Source organism: Pristiophorus japonicus, unplaced genomic scaffold (genome assembly GCF_044704955.1).
Source record: "Pristiophorus japonicus isolate sPriJap1 unplaced genomic scaffold, sPriJap1.hap1 HAP1_SCAFFOLD_29, whole genome shotgun sequence".
In the NCBI taxonomy this organism is placed as follows: domain Eukaryota; kingdom Metazoa; phylum Chordata; class Chondrichthyes; family Pristiophoridae; genus Pristiophorus; species Pristiophorus japonicus.
In genome coordinates this window covers 3,487,839-3,513,884 of record NW_027252668.1, presented here as the reverse complement: position 1 = coordinate 3,513,884, position 26,046 = coordinate 3,487,839, and the positions used below count along the sequence as shown (strand labels likewise).

Sequence of the window (26,046 nt, the reverse complement as noted above, 5' to 3'; positions counted from 1 at the left end):
AAGTGCATGGGAGCACCACTATCTCCACGTTCCCCTCCTAGTCACACACCATCCTGACTTGGAAATATATTGCCATTCCTTCATCGTCACTGGGTCAAAATCCTGGAACTTCCTCCCTAACAGCACTGTGGAAGCACCTTCACCACACGGACTGTGGCTGTTCAAGGCGGCGGCTCACTGCCACCTTTTCAAGGGCAATTAGGGATGGGCAATAAATGCCGGCCTTGCCAGCGATGCCCACATTCAAGGAGCAAATTTTTAAAAAAGGCAGTTTACTCTCAAGCTCACTGCTCCCTACAGAACAGGACAGGACAGAACAGGACACACAGACTTTGATCTCCAGCTCACTGCTCTTGACAGGACAGGACACACAGACTCAGCTCCCCAGCTCACTGCTCTCGACAGGACAGGACACACAGACTCAGCTCCCCAGCTCACTGCTCTCGACAGGACAGGACACACAGACTTTGCTCCCCAGCTCACTGCTCTCGACAGGACAGGACACACAGACTCTGCTCCCCAGCTCACTGCTCTCGACAGGACAGGACACACAGACTCTGCTCCCCAACTCACTGCTCTCGACAGGACAGGACACACAGACTTTGCTCGCCAGCTCACTGCTCTCGACAGGACAGGACACACAGACTTTGATCTCCAGCTCACTGCTCTCGACAGGACAGGACACACAGACTTTGATCTCCAGCTCACTGCTCTCGACAGGACAGCTCACACAGACTTTGATCTCCAGCTCACTGCTCTCGACAGGACAGGACACACAGACTCAGCTCCCCAGCTCACTGCTCTCGACAGGACAGGACACACAGACTCAGCTCCCCAGCTCACTGCTCTCGACAGGACAGGACACACAGACTCAGCTCCCCAGCTCACTGCTCTCGACAGGACAGGACACACAGACTCTGCTCCCCAGCTCACTGCTCTCGACAGGACAGGACACACAGACTCTGCTCCCCAGCTCACTGCTGCCGACTCCCACCAGCTCCAGTTGAGATGATGAAAACACTGGTCCTGGTTCTTGGATTCCTGCTGCTGGCTGAGGATTTCCAATCCGTGGGTGAGTAAATCCCTCCCAGCTCTCCGCAGCCCGTCTGCAAAAAGTTCTGTTTGAGAAAAGAAAGGATGTTTTTCTCTGCCTGAGTGTCAGGGTGTGAGGAAGGCTGAGAGATTGAAGCTAAACCCATTCCACAGTCCAATCCCCCGAGTGTGCAGTGACTCATTGAGCGGGCAGTGTGAATGGTGGCTGTTGTGAGCTTTGAGGCAACACAGAGTTCAAGGTGCAAATGTGTGCAGGATCAGAGCGACAGACAGACTTTCCCTGTTGGCCTTTCTCTGCTACAGAACCACGCTCCCTCCATCTCTCTCTCTCTCTCTCTCTATCTATCTATCCATCTTCCTTTACCTGTCCATCTCTAGATCCTTGCCCTGTCTCTCTCTCTCCATCGTTCTCTCTATCCATACCAGTCCTGCCAATCTATCGGTCTCTATCTCTGCTTTCTATCATTTTCTTTTTACCTGTCTTTTTCTCTATCTCTCCCACTCACTCCTTGTGTCTCTCTCTCTCTGACTCTCACTTTCTCTGCCTGTCTCTTCCTCGCTGGCTGTCTCAATGTATCTCTCCCTCTCCCTTTCTCTCTGTCTGTCTATCTATATCTCTGTCTTTATACAAGAACATAAGAATTAGGAGCAGGAGTAGGCCACTTGGCCCCTTGAGCCTGCCCCGCCATTCAATCTGATCTTGGCCTCCACTTCCCTGCCCACTCCCCATAACCCTCATCTCCCTGATCGTTCAAAAATCTGTCTATCTCCACCTTAAATATATTCAATGACCCAGCCTCCACAGCTCTCTGAGGTAGAGAATTCCAAACATTCATGACCCTCAGAGAAGAAATTCCTCATCTCCGTTTTAAATAGGCGACCCCTTATTCTGAAACTATAATAATAATCATCATAGGAAGACTTACTTGCACTCCAAAAGTGAGTTCTTAGGTAACTGAACAGTCCAATACAGGAATTACAGTCTCTGTCACAGGTAGGACAGACAGTCGTTGAAGGAAAGGGTGGGTAGGACTGGTTTGCCGCACGCTCTTTCCGCTGCCTGCGCTTGATTTCTGCATGCTCTTGGCGACGAGACTCAAGGTGCTCAGCGCCCTCCCGGATGCACTTCCTCCACTTAGGGCGGTCTTTGGCCAGGGACTCCCAGGTGTCAGTGGGGATGTTGCATTTTATCAGGGAGGCTTTGAGGGTGTCCTTGAAACATTTGCTCTGCCCACCTTGGGCTCGCTTACCCTGTCGGAGTTCCGAGTAGATCGCTTGTTTTGGGAGTCTTGTGTTGTGCATGCGAACATTGGCCCGCCTAATGGAGCTGGTTGAGTGTGGTCAGTGCTTCGATGCTGGGGATGTTGGCCTGGTCGAGGACGCTAACTTCGGTGCGTTAATAATAACTTTTATTTATATAGCACCTTTAACGTCCCAAGGTGCTACACACAGTGTTACAAGACAAAACAGGTAAATTTAACACCGAGCCACTAAAGAAGAAATTAAGGCAGATGACCAACAGCATGTTTAAAGAAGAGTGTCAAAGGAGGAAAGAGAGGTAGAGAGGTGGAGAGGTTTAAGGAGGGAGTTCCAGAGCTTGGGGCCCAGGCAGCTGAAGGCAAGTCCACCAATGTTTGAGCAGTTATAATGAGGGATGTTCAAGAGGCCAGAATTTGAGGAGTGCAGACAGCTTGTGGGGTTGTAGTGTTATGTATGTAAACTTTACCAATGTGTAAGACTTGTCGCTAGGGGGCGCACCTGTGGGAGACCCAAGGATCACCTGCACACCTGGGCAAGCAGGTATAAAAGGCAGTCTACCATGCTGCCTCCTCTGGAGTTACATTAAAGAGACCACGGTCACAACAGTTTGAGCTTACAATATACAGTCTTGTGGAGTTATTCTGAACATAACAGTGAGGCTGAAAAAGATTACAGAGATAGGGAGGAGCAAGGCCATGGAGGGATTTGTAAACAAGGATGAGAATTTTGAAATTGAGGCATTGTTTAACTGGGAGCCAATGTAGGTCAGAAAGCACAGGGATGATGGGTGATCTTGACTTGGTGCGGGTTCGGACACGGGCTGCTAAGTTTTGGATGACCTCAAGTTTACATAGTGTGGAATGTGGGAGGCTGGCCAGGAGTGAGTTGGAGTAGTCAAGTCCAGAGGTAACAAAGGCATGAATGAGGGTTTCAGCAGCCGAAGGGGCAGCGATGGGCAATGTTACAGAGGTGGAAAAAGGCGGTTTTAGTTATGCCATGGATATGTGGCTGGAAACTCATTTCAGAATCAAGTATGACACCTAGGTTGCAAACAGTCTTGTTCTCCCTCAGATTGATGCTAGGGAGAGGGATGGAGTCAGTGGTGAGGGAACGCAGTTTGTGGCGGGGACCAAAGATAATGGCTTCGCTCTTCCCAATATTTAATTGGAGAAAATTTCTGCTCCTCTAGTACATAAGAACATAAGAACATAAGAATTAGGAACAGGAGTAGGCTATCTAGCCCCTCGAGCCTGCTCCGCCATTCAATAAGATCATGGCTGATCTGGCCGTGGACTCAGCTCCACTTACCCGCCCTCTATCCGTAACCCTTAATTCCCTTATTGGTTAAAAATCTATCTATCTGTGACTTGAATACATTCAATGAGCTAGCCTCAACTGCTTCCTTGGGCAGAGAATTCCACAGATTCACAACCCTCAGGGAGAAGAAATTCCTTCTCAACTCGGTTTTAAATTGGCTCCCCTGTATTTTGAGGCTGTGCCCCCTAGTTCTCGTCTCCCCGACCAGTGGAAACAACCTTTCTGCCTCTATCTTGTTGATCCCTTTCATGATTTTAAATGTTTCTATAAGATCACCCCTCATCCTTCTGAACTCCAACGAGTAAAGACCCAGTCTACTCAATCTATCATCATAAGGTAATCCCCTCATCTCCAGAATCAGCCTAGTGAATCGTCTCTGTACCCCCTCCAAAGCCTGGATGTCAATCTGACAATTTAGATACCAAGCAGGGGTCGAGAGAAGTGGTGGAGAGGTAGAGCTGGGTGTCGTCAGCCTACATGTGGAAAGTGACTCCGTGTTTTCGGATGATATCGACAAGGGGCAGCATATAGATGAGAAATAAGAGGGGACCAAGGACAGATCCTTGGGGGACACCAGAGGTAACGATGTGGGAGTGGGAAGAGAAGCCATTGCTGGAGATTTTCTGGCTACGATTAGATAGATCAGAATGGAACCAGGCAAGTGCAGTCCCACGCAGCTGGACATTGGTAGAGACGTGTTGGAGGAGGATGGAGTGGCCAACTGTGTCAAAGGCTGCAGACAGGTCCAGAAGGACGAGGAGGGATAGTTTACCTTTGTCACAGTCACAAAAGAAGACATTTGCGACTTTGATGAGAGCAGTTTCGGTCCTGTGGCAGGGGCGAAAACCAGATTGAAGGGATTCAAACATTGAATTGATGGAAAGATGGTCACGGATTTGGGAGGTGACAACACAATCAAGTACTTTGGACAGGAAAGGGAGGTTGGAGATGGGGTGATAGATTGCAAGCACAGTGGGGGCAAGGTTTGGTTTTCTGAGGAGAGGGGTGATGACAGCAGATTTGAAGGAGAGTGGGAACAGTACCTGAGGACAGAGAACCGTTAACAATGTCGTCTAACATCGGAGCCAGAAAAGGAAGTTGGGTGATCAGCAGTTTAGTGGGAATAGGGTCAAGAGAGCAGGAAGTGGGTCTCATGGATAAGATGAGTTTGGAGAGATTAAAAGGGAGATCAAAGAGAAACTAGAGAAAGATGTGAGTTCAGGGCTAGGGCAGGTGGGAGCATCAGGTGAAGTTTGGCCCTGTGGGCTAGGTGGAGGAAGGGAACTCACAGAGGCAGCTGATCAGATGGTCTCAATCTTTGGGACAAAGAAGTCCAGGATGACACTACATTGGGTGGCAGTGTGAGCTGCGAGGAGGATGCTATGAGGCTGCAGAGTGACTTGGATAGGTTTGGTGAGTGGGCAAATGCATGGCAGATGAAGTATAATGTGGATAAATGTGAGGTTATCCACTTTGGTGGTAAAAACAGAGAGACAGACTATTATCTGAATGGTGACAGATTAGGAAAAGGGGAGGTACAACGAGACCTGGGTGTCATGGTACATCAGTCATTGAAGGTTGGCATGCAGGTACAGCAGGCGGTTAAGAAAGCTAATGGCATGTTGGCCTTCATACCGAGGGGATTTGAGTACAGGGGCAGGGAGGTGTTGCTACAGCTGTACAGGGCCTTGGTGAGGCCACACCTGGAGTATTGTTTTCAGTTTTGGTCTCCTAACCTGAGGAAGGACATTCTTGTTTTTGAGGGAGTGCAGCGAAGGTTCACTAGACTGATTCCCGGGATGGCGGGACTGACCTATCAAGAAAGACTGGATCAACTGGGCTTGTATTCACTGGAGTTCAGAAGAATGAGAGGGGACCTCATAGAAACTAAAATTCTGATGGGTTTAGACAGGTTAGATGCAGGAAGAATGTTCCCAATGTTGGGGAAGTCCAGAACCAGGGGTCACAGTCTAAGGATAAGGGGTAAGCCATTTAGGACTGAGATGAGGAGAAACTTCTTCACCCAGAGAGTGGTGAGCCTGTGGAATTCTCTACCACAGAAAGTTGTTGAGGCCAATTCACTAAATATATTCAAAAAGAAGTTAGATGAAGTCCTTACTACTAGGGGGATCAAGGGGTATGGTGAGAAAGCAGGAATGGGGTACTGAAGTTGCATGTTCAGCCATGAACTCATTGAATGGTGATGCAGGCTGGAGGGGTTGAATGGCCTACTCCTGCACCTATTTTCTATGTTTCTATGTATGTTTCTATGAGCTCCTCACACTTGTTGTTGGAGGGGAGTGTGGTGGAGACAGGGGAGAGGAGTTTAAGGAGACGGTTAGCAGTAGAGAATGGTAGTCGTGGGTTAGTTTTACAACCCAGAATGATCCTGAAATAGTGAGCAGTTTTTGTCGACAAGAGTAGGAACCGATAGTGTTTAATGTGTTCGAGCCAGATCTGGTGGTGAATGGCTAAACCAGTTGTCTGCCCCCTTTTGACTTGAGAGAGCAAAGATGAGGGTTGTACCAGGGGAAAGGGCCAGAGTGGGAGAGAGTAATCATTTTAATAGGGACTAGGGCATCAAATGTGATAGTGAGGATGAGGTTGAACTGTGTCCCACAGTTTTCGATTCCCCCACGAGGGGAAACATCCTCCCTGCATCTATCCTGTCAAGCCCCCTCAGAATCTTAGTTTCAATAAGATCACCTCTCATTCTTCTAAACTCCAATAGGCCCAACCTGCTCAACCTTTCTTCATAAGACAACCCCGTCATCTCAGGAATCAACCTCGTGAACCTTCTCTGAACTGCCTCCAATGCAAGTATATCCCTCCTTAAATAAGTCGACCAAAACTGTATGCAGTACTCTAGGTGTGGACTTACCAATACCTGTACAGTTGTAGCAGGACTTCCCTACTTTTATACTCTATCCCCCTTGCAATAAAGGCCAACATTCCACTTGCCTTCCTGATTACTTGCTGTACCTGCATACTAACTTCCTGTACTTCATGTACAAGGACCCCCAGATCCAACTGTATTGCAGCATTTTGCAATTTTTCTCCATTTAAATAATAATTTGCTTTTTTATTTTTCCTGGCGAAATGGATAACCTCACATTTTCCCACATTATATCTCATCTGCCAAAAGTTTGGTCACTGACTTAGCCTATCTATATCCCTTTGCAGATTCGTTGTGTCCACCTAACAACTTGCTTTTCCACCTAGCTTTGTATCATCAGCAAACTTGGGAACATTACACTTGATCCCTTCATCCAAGTCATTAATATAGATTGTAAACAGTTGAGGACCCAGCACCGATCCCTGCGGCACCCCACTAGTCACTGTTTGCCAACCGGAAAATGATGCATTCATTCCGACTCTCTGTTTTCTGTCAGTTAGCTCGTCCTCTATCCATGCTAATATATTACCCCCAACCCCGTGAGTTCCCCTTTATCCACCCTGCTCATTACATCCTCAAAGAACTCCAGCAAATTTATGAAACATGATATCCTTTCATAAAACCATACTGACTCTGCTTGATTGTATTATGATTTTCTAAATGTCCTGCTAATACTTACTTAATAATGGACTCCAGCATTTTCCCAATGACAGATGTTAGGCTAATTAGTCTATAGGTTCCTGCTTTCTGTCTCCCTCCTTTCTTAAATAGGGGCGTTACATTTGTGGTTTTCCAATCTGCTGAAACCTCTCCAGAATCTAGGGAATTTTGGTAGATTACAACCAATGCATTCACTATCCCTGCAGCCACTTTTTTTTTTAAACATAGGATGCAGGCCATCAGGTCCAGGCGATTTGTCCCATTTAGTCCCATTAGTTTGCCTAGTACTTTTTCTCTAGTGATAGTGATTGTTTTAAGTTGTCCCCTCCCAATGGCCTCTTGATTATCAATTATTGGGAGGCTTTTAGTGTATTCTACCGTGAAGAGCAATACAAAATATTTGTTCAAAGTCTCTGCCATTTCAATATTTCCCATTATTAATTCCCCAGTCTCATCCTCTAAGGGACCAATGGTTACTTTATCTACTTCCTTATATACCTGTAGAAGCTCTCACTGTCTGTTTTAATATTTCTTGCACGTTTACTCTTATAATCTATCTTTTCTCTCTCTTTTTTTTTAGTTGCTTTTTGCTGGTTTCTAAAATTTCCCAATCTTCTGACCTTCCACTAATCTTCGCAACATTGTATGCCTTTGTTTACGATTTGATAGCATCCTTTACTTCTTTAGTTAGCCAAGGATTGAGAACTGGTTGTCATACAGGAAGCAAAGAGTAGGAGTAAATGGGTACTTTTCAGAATGGCAGGCAGTGACTAGTGCTGGGGCCCCAGCTGTTTACACTGTACATTAATGATTTAGATGAGGGGAATAAATGTAGTATCTCCAAATTTGCGGATGAGCTGCGAGGAGGATGCTGTGAGGCTGCAGAGCGACTTGGATAGGTTAGGTGAGTGGGCAAATGCATGGCAGATGAAGTATAATGTGGATAAATGTGAGGTTATCCACTTTGGTGGTAAAAACAGAGAGACAGACTATTATCTGAATGGTGACAGATTAGGAAAAGGGGAGGTGCAAAGAGACCTGGGTGTCATGGTACATCAGTCATTGAAGGTTGGCATGCAGGTGCAGCAGGCGGTTAAGAAAGCAAATGGCATGTTGGCCTTCATAGCAAGGGGATTTGAGTACAGGGGCAGGGAGGTGTTGCTACAGTTGTACAGGGCATTGGTGAGGCCACACCTGGAGTATTGTGTACAGTTTTGGTCTCCTAACCTGAGGAAGGACATTCTTGCTATTGAGGGAGTGCAGCGAAGGTTCACCAGACTGATTCCCGGGATGGCGGGACTGACCTATCAAGAAAGACTGGATCAACTGGGCTTGTATTCACTGGAGTTCAGAAGAATGAGAGGGGACCTCATAGAAACGTTTAAAATTCTGATGGGTTTAGACAGGTTAGATGCAGGAAGAATGTTCCCAATGTTGGGGAAGTCCAGAACCAGAGGTCACAGTCTAAGGATAAGGGGTAAGCCATTTAGGACCGAGATGCGGAGGAACTTCTTCACCCAGAGAGTGGTGAACCTGTGGAATTCTCTACCACAGAAAGTTGTTGAGGCCAATTCACTAAATATATTCAAAAAGGAGTTAGATGAGGTCCTTACTACTAGGGGGATCAAGGGGTATGGCGAGAAAGCAGGAATGGGGTACTGAAGTTGAATGTTCAGCCATGAACTCATTGAATGGCGGTGCAGGCTAGAAGGGCCGAATGGCCTACTCCTGCACCTATTTTCTATGTTTCTATGTTTCTATGATATCTGTCTTTGTGTCTTTCTTTCTGTCTCCCTTCCTTTGTGTGTGTCTTTCATGTCTCTCCCTCTCCCTCAGTCTCTCTCTCTCTTTGGCTCTCCATCCCCCTGAGTCTCTCTCTCTGGCTCTCCCTCCCCCTCAGTCTCTCTCTCTCTCTCTCTGTCTCTGTCTCTCCCTTCCCCTCAGTCTCTCGCTCTCTCTCTGGCTCTCCCTACCCCTCAGTCTCGCTCTCTGGCTCTCCCTCCCCCTCAGTCTCTCTGATTCTCTCTATCTAACAGTCTCTGTGTCTCTCTCTGTCTATCTATTCCCAGATTAACTCTGGGTCAATCCATTGTGTGTTCCAGATGTGACCACCATACTCTGCGAATATCTGGGTGGAATGTGTGGGGTTCCGTCATGTGCCCCCGGGTACATTCCCGAGACTGAATTCTGCGACGATGGAACCGACTGCTGTTATCCCGAATAGTCAGCGATCTCTGGATGGAGTCACAGCCCCAGCTCTCCCAGTCCCCACCCAGAGAAATCTTCAGCCCTGGAGAACGGGCGCTGGTTAATGGGGTGGGCCTGGACCACTGCTGCTTGTATCATGGGCTGACCTCAGCAATAAAACTCTCCGCGTTGATCACAGTTTCATCACCAGCTCTGGGTTTGTGAGTGTGGTGTCCCGGCATGGGTTGTTCCTCGGGCGGGGGGGAAAGGTGGGAGTGAGGTGAGGATTAGTATTTATACAGCACCTTTAACATCGTAAAAGTGGGGGAAGTGGGTGGGGTTAGCAGGGGGAGGGAGCGCTGCACTGTCAGAGGAGTAGTACTAGGGGAGTGCTGCATTGTTGGGGGGGCAGTACTGAGGAAACACTGAACTGTGGGAGGGGCAGTACTGAGGGATCCTGCACTGTCGGAGGGGCAGTACTGAGGGAGTGCTGCACTGTCGGAGGGGAGTACTAGGGGAGTGCTGCATTGTTGGAGGGGCAGTACTGAGGGAGCGCTGCACTGTCGGAGGGGCAGTGCTGAGGGAGCGCCGCACTGTCGGAGGGGCAGTACTGAGGGAGTGCTGCACTGTCAGAGGGGCAGTACTAGGGGAGTGCTGCATTGTTGGAGGGGCAGTACTGAGGGAGCGCTGCACTGTCGGAGGGGCAGTACTGAGGGAGCGCCGCACTGTCAGAGTGGCAGTACTGAGGGAGCGCTGCACTGTTGCTGTCTTTCAGGATGAGACCTTAAACCATGGTCTCTCTGGTGGACGTAAAGGATGCCACGGCTGCTAATGGAAGAGCAGGAGAGTTCTCCCCAGTGCCCTGGACCCAATATTCATCCGACCATCCAACAGTACTGGTATATGATCTAGTCATTATCACATTGCTGTTTGTGGGAGCTTGCTGTCGGTAAATTGTCTGTCGCGTTTCCTCCAGTGACCACATTTCAAAAAGGATTTCATTGGCTGTGAAATGCTTTGGGATGTCCTGAGATCCTGAAAGGCACTTTAGAAATGCAGACTTTCTTTCCTTTAAATCTGAATGCTGATTCTATTGTGGACAAGAATCGGGTATTTTACACAAGGCCGCAATACTGGAAACAATAGAATGTTGGTTTAATGCTTTACAATCATATTACACAACCCACTGCACCCAGCGAGCTGGAGTTACTGGCAGGGAGACTCTCATTTTCATGGCCCCCGAGTCTTGGTCTCCCACCCACCCCCCCCCCCGCCCCCACACACACAGGTGGAAACATCATCTCTCCGTCTACTCCATCCATCCCCTTCGCAATTGCAACGGCCTCTATCAGGTCCCCTCTGCAGCCTTCTCCTTTCTACAGAAGAGTGACTGTTTATAGAACATCTAACTGTATACTGATATCCATAGCCAGAGGATTCTGCACATTTGACGAGATTGATTCCTGGGATGGGCGGGCTGTCCTGTGAGGAGAGATTGACTACAATGGGCCAAAGTTCTCTGGAGTTAAGAATGAGAGGTGATCACATTGGAATGTGTAAAATTCTCTGAGGGTTTGTCAGGGTGAATGCGGAGAGATTGTTCCCATGGCTAGAGAGTGGAGAACTGGCAGGGGTCAGAGTGTCAGGATAAGGGGTCGGCTGTTGAGGATTGAGATAGGGAGAAACGTCTTCACTCAGAGGGTGGTGAATCTTTGGAATTCTCTCCCTGAGGGCTGTGGAGGCTCAGTCATTGAGTATATTCACACTTCGATAATATCAAAGTGATTAAACAAAGTCAACATGGATTTATGAAAGGAAAATCATGTTAGACAAACCTACTGGAATTTTTTGAGGATGTAACTGATAGAATAGATAAGGGAGAACCAGTGGATGTAGTGTATTTGGATTTTCAGAAGGCCTTTGATAAAGTCCCACATAAGAGGTTAATGTGCAAAATTAAAGCACATGGGATTGGGGGTAATGTACTGGCATAAATTGAAAATTGGTTAACTGACAGGAAACAGAGAGTAGGAATAAACAGGACTTTTTTGGGGTGGTGGGCAGTGACTAGTGGGGTACCACAGGGATCAGTGCTTGTGCCCCAGCTGTTCACAATATATATAAATGATTTGGATGAGGGAACTAAATGTAATATTTCCAAGTTTGCTGACGACACAAAACTAGGTGGGATTGTGAGTTGTGAGGAGGATGCAAAGACGCTGCAAGGCGATTTAGATATAGATAGGTTGAGTGAGTGGGCAAACACATGGCAGATGCAGTATAACGTGGATAAATGTGAAGTTATCCACTTTGGTAGAAAAAACATAAGGACAAAGTATTATTTAAATGGTGATGGCTTGGGAAGTGTCGATGTACAGATGACCTGGGTGTCCTTGTACACCAGTCATTGAAAGCAAACATGCAGGTGCAGCAAGCAGTTAGGAAGGCAAATGGTATGTTGGCCTTCATTGCAAAAGGATTTGAGTACAGGAGCAAGGATGTCTTACTACAGTTCTACAGGGCCTTGGGGAGGCCGCACCTGAGTATTGTGTGCACTTTTGGTCTCCTTACCTAAGAAAGGATATACTTGCCACAGAGGGAGTGCAGCGAAGGTTCACCAGACTGATTCCTGGGATGGCAGTCCTGTCGTATGAGGAGAGATTGTATTCACTAGAGTTTAGAAGAATGACAGGGGATCTCATTGAAATGTATAAAATTCTGACTGGATTGGACAGACTGGATACGGGGAGAATGTTTCCCCTGACTGGGAAGTTTAGAACAAGGGGTCACAGTTTCAAGATACGGGATAGGAAATTTAGGACCGAGATGAGGAGAAATGTTTTCACTGAGGGTGGTGAACCTGTGGAATTCTCTACCACAGAAGGCTGTGGAGGCTAAGTCACTGAATATATTTAAGAGGGAGATAGATAGATTTCTAGAAACAAAAGGCATCAAGGGATATGGGGAAAAAGCGGGAATATGGTTTTGAGATAGAGGATCAGCCATGATCATATTGAATGGTGGTGCAGGCTCGAAGGGCTGAATGGCCTATGACTGTTCCTATTTTCGATGTTTCTATATTCAAGATAGACATCGCTAGATTTTTGGGCATTAAGGGAAACGAGGGATATGGGACCGGGGCGGGGGCATGTGGAGTTGAGGTAGAATATGAGCCATGATCTTATGGGGAGCAGGCTTGAGGGGTCAAATGGTCTAATCCTGCTCCTATTTCTAATGTTCTTAATGCTGGCCACCACAGTTTAGGAAGGATGTCAAGGCCCCGGAGAGGGTACAGAGGAAGTTTACTAGAATGGTACCAGGGATCAGGGACTTCAGTTACGTGGGGAGACTGGAGAAGCTGGCGTTGTTCTCCTTGGAGCAGAGAAGGTTTAGGGGAGACTTAATAGAGGTGTTGAAAATCATGAGGATTTTTGATAGAGCAAGGAGAGAGAAACGGTTTCCACCGGCAGGTAGGTGGGTAAACAGAGGACACAGATTTAACATCGTTGGTGAAGATCCGGAGTGTAAATGAGGAGAGATTCCTTCACACAGAGAGGGTTTGTTAAAATCCGACCACACTGAAAGGGCGGTGGAATCAGGATCAATGGCAACTTTCAAAGGGCAATGGGACCTGTATTTATAGAGGAGCAATTGACAGGGTTTGGGGAAAGGACAGGGGAGTGGGATTAATTGGACAGATCTTTCAAAGAGGTGGCACGGGCACGATGGGCCGAATGGCCTCCCTCTGTGCTGCATGATTCGATATTAAAAGTCTAGCATCAACCATCAGTTCCTGTCCATGTTTCCCATTATATATACTTATCCCACATTTATAATAAGACGCAGAGTTCGTATAACTGAACAACCACCTCCAGTCCGTGTTACCGCAGTGATCCCAGGAGTCTCTTTGTGGATGAACTGAACCGATTCTCTCTCAGTCTGAAACAGATGAGAGGAAATGACCAGATTGCACTGCAGTGTAAGTAACAGCGTCAGCCGAGGTTCAGTGGGCAGCACTCTCATCTCGGAGTGAGAAGCTCGTGGGCTCAAGCTCCAGTCCAGTGACTCGAGCCCCATAATACAGGCCGGCACTCCCCGGTGCCAGTACTCAGGGAGTGCTGCACTGTCACTCCCTCAGTACTGCCCCTCCGACAGTGCGGCACTCCCTCAGTACTGCCCCTCCGACAGTGCAGCGCTCCCTCAGTACTGCCCCTCCGACAGTGCAGCACTCCCTCAGTACTGCCCCTCCGACAGTGCGGCACTCCCTCAGTACTGCCCCTCCGACAGTGTGGCACTCCCTCAGTACTGCCCCTCCGACAGTGCAGCGCTCCCTCAGTACTGCCCCTCCGACAGTGCAGCACTCCCTCAGTACTGCCCCTCTGACAGTGCAGCGCTCCCTCAGTACTGCCCCTCCGACAGTGCAGCGCTCCCTCAGTACTGCCCCTCCGACAGTGCAGCACTCCCTCAGTACTGCCCTTCTGACAGTGCGGCACTCCCTCAGTACTGCCCCTCCGACAGTGTGGCACTCCCTCAGTACTGCCCCTCCGACAGTGCAGCGCTCCCTCAGTACTGCCCCTCCGACAGTGCAATACTTCCTCAGTACTGCCCCTCCGACAGTGCGGCGCGCTCTCAGTACTGCTCCTCCGACAGTGCGGCACTCCCTCAGCACTGCACTGGAGTGTCGGCCGAGATTTTTGTGCACAAGTCCCTGGGACATGAACCCACAAACTTCTGACTCAGAGGTGAGAGTGTGGCCCACTGAGCCACGACTGACACTGTGAAAATGGTGTCAGTAAAAGGGAGTGAATCCCATTGTATTTTCTTGCTTACATTAAACATTCACACTCACCCGACCAGCTGCAGGCACCTGCAGGTCTGTATGAGTCAGCGGAGAGCGCAGAAAGATTGGTCGGTGAAGGAGTTGAACCGCAATGAGTGGTTTATACAGAGAGCAGCGGAGAGATCCCCGGAACAAGAATCTGTCAGACTGTTACCATCCAGCCTGCGGAAGGAGATGGAGAGAGAAATAACATCAATATAAATGAACAGTCATAGAATTTTCAGCACAGGAGGCCATTCGGCCCATCGGACCTGTGCTGGCTGTTTGACAGATTCTATCCCATTGGTCACACTCCCCCGCTCTTTCCCCATGGTCCTGCTAAATGTTTCGCTTCAAGTGTTTATCCAATTCCCCTTTTGAAAGTTACCACTGAATCTGCTTCCCCCGCCCCTTCAGGCAGCGCGTTCCAGATCACAACTCGCTGCGTAAAAACATTTCTCATCTGCCCTCTGCTTCTTTTGTCAATGATCTTAAATCTGTGTCCTCTGGTTACCGACCCGTCTGCCACTGGAAACAGTTTCTCCTTATTTACTCTATCGAAACCCTTCTTGATTTTGAACACCTCTATTATATCTCCCCTTAACCTTCTCTGCTCCAAGGAGAATAATCCCAGCTTCTCCAGTCTTCATGTAACTGAAGTCCCTCATCCCTGGTACATAAGAACATAAGAAATAGGAGCAGGAGTAGGCCACTTGGCCCCTCGAGCCTGCCCCGCCATTCAATAAGATCATGAATGATCTGATCTTCAGCCCAGCTCCACTTCCCTGCCCCCTCCCCATAACCCTTTACTCCATTATCGCTCAAAAATATGTCTATCTCCACCTTAAATATATTCAATGACCCAGCCTCCACAGCTCTCTGGGGCAGAGAATTCCATAGAATTACAAACCTGTGAGAGAAGAAATTCCTCCTCATCTCAGTTTTAAATGGGCGGCCTCTTATTAAACTATTCTCTCTCGTTCTAGATTCCCTCACAAGTGGAAATATCCTCTCTGCATCTATCTTGACGAGCCCTCTTATTATCTTATACGGTTCAATAAGATCACCTCTCATTCTTCTAAACTCCAATGTGTGTAGGCCCAACCTGATCAACCTTTCTTCATAAGTCAAATCCTTCATCTCCGGAATCAACCTAGTGAACTAAACTGCCTCCAATGCAAGTATATCCTTCCTTAAATACAGAGACCAAAACTGTACGCAGTACTCCAGGTGTGACTTCACCTATACCCTGTACAGTTGTAGCAGGACTTCTCTGTTTTTATACTCTATTCCCCTTGCATTAAAGGCCAACATCCCACTTGCCTTCCTGATCATTTGCTGTACCTGCATACTTACTTTTTGTGTTTCATGCACAAGGAACCCCAGGTCCCTCTGTACTGCAGCATTTTGTAATTTTTCTCCATTTAAATTATAATTTGCTTTTTTATTTTGCCTGCCAAATGTGGATAACTTCATACTTTCTCACATTATACTCCATCTGCCAAATGTTTGCCCACGCACTGAGCATGTTTCTATCTCTTTGCAGATTTTTTTGTGTCCTACTCGTAATTTGCTTTTCCTCCCATCTTTGTATCAGCAGCAAACTTGGCTACATTACATTTGGTCCCTTCATCCAAGTCATTAATATAGATTGTAAATAGTTGAGGCACCAGCACTAGTTACTGTTTGCCAACCGGAAAATGACCCATTTATCCCGACTCTCTGTTTTCTGTTCGTTAGCCAGTCCTCTATCCATGTTAATATATTACTCCCAAGCCCGCCATGTGTGGTACCGCAGTGGTTCTCAAACTTTGTTTGCTTGAAGGTCCCTTTTCAGTCAATTAGTGATCATAGCTCCCCCATCGAACTTATAATATTTTATAATACTCATCATGTGAGAGTGGGCCAGTCCTCACATCACACACACCCCCTGTAACTCAACACATACATTTTCTATATAATCATTCATTATACCATTCAACATATAGATTTATTATTATTTTTGTTTTACTTATATCCTGCACGGTTAACTGTATTCTGTCCTCTGCATATAAAGCTCCCTCCACAGCGTCCCCTCAAACACATCCAGGGCAGGTAAAGAAACATAGAAACATTGAAACAAAGAAAATAGGTGCAGGAATAGGCCATTCGGCCCTTCGAGCCTGCACCGCCATTCAATGAGTTCATAGCTGAACATGCAACTTCAATACCCCATTCTTGCTTTCTCGCCATACCTCTTGATCCCCCTAGTAGTAAGGACTACATATAACTCCTTTTTGAATATATTTAGTGAATTGGCCTCAACACGGGTTAGATACAGAGGCAGTACTGAGGGAGTGCTGCACTGTCGGAGGGGCAGTACTGAGGGAGTGCTGCACTGTCGCAGGGGCAATACTGAGGGAGTGCTGCACTGTCCGAGGGGCAGTACTGAGGGAGTGCTGCACTGTCGGAGGGGCAGTACTGAGGGAGTGCTGCACTGTCGGAGGGGCAGTACTGAGGGAGTGCTGCACTGTCGGAGGGTCAGTACTAAGGGGGTGGCGCACTGTCGGAGGGCCAGTACTGAGGGAATGCTGCACTATCGGAGGGGCAGTACTGAGGGAGTGCCGCACTGACAGAGGGGCAGTACTGAGGGAGCGCTACACTGTTGGAGTGGCAGTACTGAGGGAGCATCACATTGTTGGAGGAGCAGTACTGAGGGAGCGCCGCACTGTCGGAGAAGCAGTACTGAGGGAGTGCTGCACTGTCGGAGGAGCAGTACTGAAGGAGCGTCGCACTGTCAGAGGGGCAATACTGAGGGAGTGCTGCACTGTCAGAGGGGCAGTACTGAGGGAGTGCTGCACTGTCGGAGGGTCAGTTCTGAGGGAGCGCTGCACTGTCGGTGGGTCAGTACTGAGGGAGTGCTGCACTGTCGGAGGGGCAGTACTGAAGGAGCGCTACACTGTCGGTGGGTCAGTACTGAGGGAGTGCTGCACTGTGGGAGGGGCAGTACTGAAGGAGCACTACACTATCAAAGGCACTGTACTGAGGGAGTGCTGCACTGTCGGATGGTCTGTATTGAGGGAGTGCCGCACTGTTGGAGGGGCCGTCTTTTAGATGAGCCATTAAACTGAGACCCCATCTGCTCTCTCAGGTGGATGTGAAAGATCCCATGGCCAGTATTTTGAAGAAGAGCAGGGGAGTTCTCCCCGGTGTCCTGGTGCCAATATCAATCCTTCAAGCAATATCCGAAACAGATTTTCTGGTCATTTATCTCAGTGTTGTTTGAGGGATCTTGCTGTGTGTAAATTGCCGCGGGAGACGCCCTATAAACACAAGTCTCTTTATGTAGAATCATCTTGAAATGGCGGGAGATAACTGAAACGTGATTATACCTTTCCAAGATGCAGTGGACTGTTGGTTGGGGGTCTCTCCTCATGCTGCTATGATTTGGGAGGTGTTTGACTATCCATGTGGAATTCGCTGCCTCAGAGAGCTGTGGAAGCTGGGACATTGAATAAATTGAAGACAGAAATTGACAGTTTCTTAAATGATAAGGGGATAAGGGGTTATGGGGAGCGGGCGGGGAAGTGGAGCTGAGTCCATGATCAGATCAGCCATGATCGTATTGAATGGCAGAGCAGGCTCCAGGGGCCGTTTGGCCTACTTCTGTTCCAATTTCTTTTGTTCTTATTAAGACACACTGCTTGTGATTACTCCAGGATCGACTCGACCTTCCTCATCGTTGCGACTGAGTTTACTTCAGTGTCCAGGACACATCGAACCCTCCATTGGTTGCTGCTGGGCTTGTTCCAGTATCTGAGACACATTGAACCACCTCATGGCTGGGGCTTTTTCACCACACACTCTCTCTTTACCTCTTTATTACCATCCCTACTTGTTTCCTCTACCCCGGCGAGCGGAGGCGAGAATTCCAGTCTCTGAATCCTGGGTTGACATCCGGCGAGGTCCTGGTGCCTGATGGGAGCGGACTGTCACTCCGCCCCCCATCGTATCTAGCCAGACCCTCCTGGTCGGGCGGTGTTCGTCAGGCTGAGGACTTGTCCATAGAAAAAATGTCTTCTTTATAGAGCTCCATCTACTGGGTGTAAAAGCAGCGGAAGGAATGAGTTGCCTCATTTGTAAAATAGTAATTCTCGAGATGTCGCTGTTGAGGCGGGCATTTATTGCCCATTCCCTCGTCGCCCCTGGAACCGCCTTCTTCTTGAACCACCGCCGTCCCGTGCGGTGAAGGTGCTCCTGCGGCGCCGTTAGGTCGGGAGTTGTGGGATTTTGACCCGGTGACGATGGCGGAACGGCCGATATATCTCCAAGCCGGGGACGGTGTGTGTGTGTGAGACTCGGAGGGGGAACTTGGAGGCGATGGTGTTCCCTTGCTCCGGCTGCCCTTGTTCTTCGAGGAGGGGGGCTGGAGTTGGGGGGTTTGGGAGGGTTTTCGAAGGATGTGGCGCTGGGCACAGAAGGGAACGAAGACTTGTTGTCCTCGTCCTGTCACCCTCCTCTCGGAAGCCTCAATCCCAGCCAATAAACTCATTCTTCCACGAAAAATACTCCGAGGGTAAATCCAAGTGCTTCTCCCATCTCATTGAACAATTTCCCCCTCAACAGCTCCTTCTCTGGGCTTCCTGAGTGCGATTTTCCCCAATAGACTGAGCTTTCTGAAGTTGGCCATTCAGTCTGACCTTTCACCTCCCAGCCCGCTTTCCAAATTGATCCAAATCTTTTCCTCCAACGGCTCCTGCTCGCGCTGGTGGCGGGCTGGGAGGCAGCCGGCCAATCAGAGACCGAGGAGCGCTGTCACTCAGCAGCCCGCCACGTGCACCGTTACCCCGCACCCTCCAACGGTTGGTGACTCACGCGGGGCAGGTCCAGAGTGGGCGGGACAGGCCGCTGAGTGACAGCGCTACCCGGCCCCTGATTGGTCGGCTGCCTCCCAGCCCGCCACCAGCGCGAGCAGGAGCCGTTGGAGGAAAAGATTTGGATCAATTTGGAAAGCAGGCTGGGAGGTGAAAGGTCAGACTCAATGGCCAACTTCAGAAAGCTCAGTTTATTGGGGGCAAATAACACTCAGGAAGCCGAGAAAATGAGCTGTTCAGGGGGGGGGGGAATGTTCAATGAGATGGGAGAAGTAGTTGGATTTACCCTAGGAGTGTTTTTAGTGGAAGAATACGTTTATTGGCTGGGATTGAGGCTTCCTAGAGGAGGGTGACAGGACGAGGACAACAAGTCTTCTTTCTCTTCTGTGCCCAGCACCACATCCTTCGACAAACCCTTCGGGTCCTCAGCCTGACGAACACCGCCCGACCAGGAGGGTCTGGCTAGATACGATGGGGGGGCGGGTTGACAGTCCGCTCCCATCAGGCACCAGGACCTCGCTGGATGTCAACCCAGGATTCAGAGACTGGAATTCTTGCCTCCGCTCGCCGGGGTAGAGGAAACAAGTAGGGATGGTAATAAATAGGTAAAGAGAGAGTGTGGTGAAAAAGCCCCAGCCATGAGGTGGTTCAATGTGTCTCAGATACTGGAACAAGCCCAGCAGCAACCAATGGAGGGTTCGATGTGTCCTGGACACTGAAGTAAACTCAGTCGCAACGATGAGGAAGGTCGAGTCGATCCTGGAGTAATCACAAGCAGTGTGTCTTGAGGCCACACGGACCGTCAAACATTTCCCAAATCAAAGCAGCACGAGGAGAGACTCCCAAACAACAGTCCACTGCATCTCGGAAAGGTAACTTCACTTTTCAGTTTTCTCCCACCATTTCAAGATGTTCCTATGTAAAAAAAAGAATGACTTGCGTTTATAGGGTGTCTCTCACGCCAATTTACACACAGCAAGATCCCACAAACAGCACTGAGATAAATGACCAGAGAATCTGTTTCAGATGTTGTTGAGGGATAAATATTGTCCCTGGGACACTGGGGAGAACAACCTCTGCTCTTCTTCAAAATACTGGCCATGGGATCTTTTACATCCACCTGAGAGGGCAGACAGGGCCTCAGTTTAATGTTTCATCTAAAAGACGACATCTCCGACAGTGCGGCACTCCCTCAGTACTGCCCCTCCGACAGTGCAGCGCTCCCTCAGTACTACCCCTCCGACAGTGCGGCACTCCCTCAGTACTGCACCTCCGACAGTGCTGCACTCCCTCAGTACTGTCCTCCCTCAGTACTGTCCCTCCGACAGTGCAGCGCTCCCTCAGTACTGGCTCTCCGACAGTGCGGCACTCCCTCAGTACTGCACCTCCGACAGTGCTGCACTCCCTCAGTACTGTCCTCCCTCAGTACTGTCCCTCCGACAGTGCAGCACTCCCTCAGTACTGGCTCTCCGACAGTGCGGCACTCCCTCAGTACTGCACCTCCGACAGTGCTGCACTCCCTCAGTACTGTCCTCCCTCAGTACTGTCCCTCCGACAGTGCAGCACTCCCTCAGTACTGCCCCTCCGACAGTGCAGCACTCCCTCAGTACTGCCTCTCCGACAGTGCAGCACTCCCTCAGTGCTGCCCCTCCGACAGTGCAGCACTCCCTCAGTGCTGCCCCTCCGACAGTGCAGCACTCCCTCAGTGCTGCCCCTCCGACCGTGCAGCACTCCCTCAGTACTGCTCCTCCGACAGCGCAGCGCTCCCTCAGTATTGGTAACTGGGGAGTGTTGGTCTGGATTATGGGGCTTGAGTCTCTGGAGTGTGTGTGGGGCTCAAACCCATGACCTTCTGGCTCAGTGGCGAGAGAGAGAAAGAAACTCACTGAGCCCCTGGTAACACCAAAATACAATACGGAAGGTGTAGAAAGGGGTTTGAAACATTTAAGACTGATTATATACTGAGGAAACTCGCAACTGCAGTAAGCAATGAGGTTAGTAACAGACTTCAGGAGGACACGGGCAGACTGGTGAAATGGACAGACACATGGCAGATGAGGCAGAGTCCATAAACAAGGCAGTTATTGCTAAACCCTTTATAAAACACTGGTTAGGCCCCAGCTGGAGTATTGTGTCCAATTCTGGGCACCGCACTTTAGGAAGGATGTGAAGGTCTTGGAGAGGGCGCAGAAAAGATTGACCAGAATGGTACCAGGGATGGGGGACTTCAGTTACGTGGGGAGATTGGAGAAGCTGGGGTTGTTCTCCTTGGAGCAGAGAAGGTGAAAGGGGAGATTGACCAGAATGGCTCCAGGGATGAGGGACCTCAGTTACATGGGGAGACTGGAGAAGCTGGGGTTGTTCTCCTTAGAGCAGAGAAGATTGAGAAGAGATTTGATAGAGGTGTTCAAAATTATGAGGGGTCTGGACAGAGTAGATGGAGAGAAATTGTTCCCATTGGCGGAAGGGTCGAGAACCAGAGGACACAGATTTAAGGTGATTGACAGAAGAACCAAAGGCATCACAAGGAAAAGCATTTTTACACAGTGAGTGGTTGGATCTGGAATGCACGGCCTGAAAGGGTGGTGGAGACAGATACCATCGCGGCTTGTGACAGGGAATCAGACGAATAGCTGAAGGACAATAAATTGCAGGTCTACGGGAAAAGGGCGGGGGAGTGGGACTAGCTGAAGTGCTCTTGCAGAGAACCGGCACGGGCTTGAGGAGCCGAGTGGCCTCCTTCTGTGCTGTGACTATTCTATGATTCTATGATAGGGGCTCCAACCCAAGCTATTCCTTGAGGGTCCCTAGATGGCTCACTGGAACTGTTTTGTTACTCTTGGCCCGGGGTGTAAATGGCGCTCCCTGCTATTCGGAGGCCAGTACTGCAAGAAGTTGATTTTTTTTTAAAGGTCCCTTCAGTGATATATTCTTTACGACATCACAAACACACACATACACAAGATGGCTCTACAGGAACTTGTCATGTGACCTTGTCACATGATCCTTTTATTACATACATTGTTAGTTGCATTGCCAGAGTAGTCCACTAGGTGGAGCAGTAGTCCACTGGGGGGAGCTTCTCCCTCCTTCATGAAGGAGTAATCATAACAAAAAAAATCATTCTCCATACTTGCATGGTTATACACATCAAAAAATATGGACTTATTTTGCCATATTCACAACTCAAACTTAAGCACTTGTTTTCTGTTTCGAAAAGGATACGTTTGCTCTCGAACAGAACTTTCCAAACATGGTATCGAACTTTGACTCATTCTAGGCTGAGCCTGAGGAGAGTTTTTCTCCAAGGGCAATCTTTGATCTACATTTTGACTCTACAACTTCAGACTGTTTGTCTGCCTGACTCAGACTCAGACTTAAATTGTGACTTTCTCTTGAACTTGTTTCTAGTACATCTGATGTAGGATTTGCTACTGGTACTCTGCTTGTAATAAGACTATCTGACTCATCAGAAATAATTGAATCATTCCTATTTTCAACTCCTTCCACATCTGTAGATAAAATATGATCAATGTGAAGAAACCTAACCTTTCCATGATTAAACGTCTTGACCAAATATGTGCGAGGACCACATATCTTCACCAGTCTTCCTGGTAATCAACTTTAACCATTTATGGTGATGGTTCTTCACTCTTGCCTTATGATTTAATTTCACACTTCTCTCTCTTACTCGACCTCTAACATGATTCTCTTTCAGTCTTATTTGTTTCCCTTCCACTGACTTTGCCAAGTTTGGCTTTAACAACAAGAACCTGGTTCGTAGCTGTCATTTGAGAAACAACTCTGCTGTTGTTACCAGTAGTTGTATGAGTATTACGATAAGTAATTGGAAAATTTTCTAATTTGTGATCCAACGACAACTGCTGTTTCTTTGGATTTGGATCCAACATTTACTTGATGAGGGCACGTTTTACAACTTGTACTGTGCGCTCTGCTGCACCATTTGAAGCAGGGTGGTACGGTGGAACTTTGGTACGTTTCTCACCATTTCTGCTCATGAGCTGTGCAAATTCTTCTGAACAAAATTGCGGCCTATTATCAAACACAATTTCTTCTGGGAGGCCATATGAAGAAAACAATCTTCACAAATTGTCTAGTGTTTTACTTGTTATTTTCCGCATCAGAAACACCTCGACCCACTTTGACCGACTATTAATCACAATGAACAATTGTTGTCCTTTGAGCTCAGAAAAATCTACATATAACCTTTGCCACACCCTGGGTAGCCATTTCCATGTCTGTAATGGTACTGATGGTGGTTTCTTGCTCACTGATTGATATGTTGTACACTGACTGACGATGTACTCTATGGGCACAAACTTGGTCAAAGCCAAGGGCCGCCCAAAGGACCGTCAGTGGCCGCCGAGAGACCGGGCGGTGCTTTGCCAGGAAGATTCCTCTAAAAGAGATGGCAGTACCGCCCGACGGCAAAATAACGGCTTACGCCGTCAATCTGGGCGGCAGCAGGTGGGAGCTCCCAATCGCAGTGGCATATGTGATCCTCGGCAAAGTGCCACTGAGGATTGATGGGGTAAGTGGGGGGGGGGGGGGGGGGGGGGGGGAGAAGACCTAAAAATAAAAATCTTTTAAAAAGTAACACTGGAATACCTTCAGGGGACCCCATACAGATAAATGGCTGGGAAAAAAATTAAAAGATGTTCACTAACTTTTTTTGCAGGTTTTCTTACTTACCATCGGGGTTAGACCTGCCTCCACGCAGCGTCCTTGAAACTTATAAATTAATGAGGGGGCTCGACAAGGTGGATGCAGAGAGGATATTTCCACATAGGGGAAACTAAAACTAGGGGACATAGGGCTAGATTTTCCATTATGTAATGTATGTATGCCTGGGTTTACCTGCCACCAGGGGGAGCGAACGTTGGAGGTCATTGGGCCCCAACATGTGCAGCCCTTGTATATAAAGAAAAGCTCCATGTTTAAACCTGATTTTAATAGCTAATAAAGTAGAGTCAGGTCACACCTGATTGAGTTCACGGTACTAAGCCTATTGAGTTATTGCATACGCAACATTTGGCGACAAGGCACAATACGAACTTTCACACACAAAAAAAAATGAGCACTGTTGGAATCCTGGAGCGACTCGTAGAGGGAGAAGACTGGGCGGATTTTACAGATCGCCTCGACCAGTACTTCGTGGCCAACAAGATGGATGAAGACGCTGACGCAGTTAGGCGAAGGGCGGTTTTCCTCACAGTTTGTGGTCCAAAAATCTATGGCCTCAAAGAATCTGCTCTCAGCTGCACGTCCAATGGAAAAGACCTATGAGGAAATGTGTGCTCTGATTCGGGACTCTCTCAAACCTAAAGAAGGCATATTATCTCGAGATAGCGCTTTTACAAGCATGTTCGTTCTGAGGGCCAGGATGTGGCGGAATTTGTTGCTGGCCTGAGACGTCTCGCTGGGCTGTGTAAGTTTGGAACCGCGTTGGAAGACATGCTGCGCGACGTCTTTGTAATCGGCATAAACCATGAGGTGATCCTGCGGAAGCACCTGGCAGGGCCTACCCGACTATGTTTGCGAAATCTGTAGCTGCTCGAAGTCTGCCATTGGGCACGAATCCGATTTCACCCTGTTGGCGTTGTGGGGGCAATCATCGACCTCATCAGTGCCGTTTCAGACAGTATATTTGTAGAGGTTGTGCAAAAATGGGGCACCTTCAGCGGATGTGTCCACAGCTCAGCAAGTGTGCTGCGACACACCACGTGGATGATGATGACCGATCCGAAGCAGATCTGGCAATGCAACCCGAGATATCCAAGGAGGAAGTGTGTAGTGTACATTCGTTCCTGACATAGAGCCAACCGATAATGATTGAAGTAAAATTGAATGGCGTGCCGGTATCTATGGAATTAGACATGGGTGCGAGTCAGTCAATTATGAGCCAGAGGACTTTTGAAAAGCTGTGGGGCACCAAGGCCGTGAAACCCAAGCCGAGTCCAGTAAATGCAAAATTGTGAACCTACACCAAAGAGCTCATACCAGTGATTGGCAGTGCAGCAGTCAAGGTGTCGTACGATGGAGCGGTTCATGATCTATCGCTATGGATCGTTCCAGGCAATGATCCAATGCTATTCGGCAGGAGTTGGCTCAAAAAAATAAAGTGGAGCTGGAACGATATTAAAGTTTTGTCATTGGTGGATGACACTTTGTGTGCTCAAGTGCTGGACAAATTTCCCTCGCTGTTTGAACCAGGCATCGGCAACTTCACAAGAGCCAATGTGCAGATCCACCTGGACTCGGATGCAAGACCCGTCCATCACAAAGCTCGGGCGGTCCTGTACACAATGAGGGAGAAGGTCGAAATCGAACTGGACAGATTCCAACGTGAAGGGGTCATTTCACCGGTTGAATTTAATGAATGGGCTAGTCCCATTGTTCCTGTGCTGAAGAGTGATGGCACTGTCAGGATTTGTGGAGACTACAAGGTTACGATCAACCGAGTTTCAAAACAGGATCAGTACCCGTTACCAAAGGCTGATGACCTGTTTGCAACACGAGCCGGGGGAAAGTTGTTCACCAAATTGGATCTGACGTCGGCCTATATGATACAGGAGCTTGTCGAATCGTCAAAGAAACTTAGTGCATCAATACGCATAAAGAGCTGTTCATTTACACAGGTGTCCTTTCAGAATTCGCTCGGCTGCAGCCATATTTCAGAGAAACATGGCGACTTTCTTTATATACAAGGGCTGCATGTGTGTGTCTGTGGCCCATTGACCTCCGATGGTCGCTCTCCCTCGTGGCAGGTAAACCCAGACATACATACATTACACATACTGCCCACTTAACGTCCATTTTAACGCTGAAATGAGGTGTAACGCCCATATATCGCCCATTTAGCCACAAAATGGAAAGTAGCGCCCATTTCTTGGTCACTTATCGTTGAGCATTACTTGCGGCAAGTACATAACTCTGATAAAAAATAATACCGCACGCTCACTTTTTTTGGGCGGAAAGAT

The 26,046-nt window shown here is 48.4% G+C and overlaps 1 protein-coding gene and 1 long non-coding RNA gene across 7 annotated transcripts in view; one reads left to right on the top strand and one right to left on the bottom strand.

Moving 5' to 3' along the window:
- Window positions 1-788: 788 nt before the first annotated feature.
- On the bottom strand, window positions 789-18,224 carry LOC139248212 (uncharacterized). Its single transcript, XR_011591003.1, has 3 exons — window positions 17,564-18,224; window positions 14,223-14,375; window positions 789-1,118 (listed from the first exon to the last, which is right to left on the bottom strand). It is a non-coding gene; the product is annotated as an uncharacterized lncRNA (long non-coding RNA).
- A 1,082-nt stretch (window positions 18,225-19,306) lies between these two features.
- The window catches only part of LOC139248202 (integrin alpha-X-like), a 110,465-nt gene continuing 103,725 nt past the window's right edge, over window positions 19,307-26,046 (top strand). For all 6 annotated transcript variants that reach the window (XM_070871942.1, XM_070871946.1, XM_070871945.1 and 3 more), the window contains exon 1: window positions 19,307-19,917. The gene's annotated coding sequence lies outside the window, so the exon portion shown is untranslated. The remainder of the gene's footprint in view (window positions 19,918-26,046) is intronic.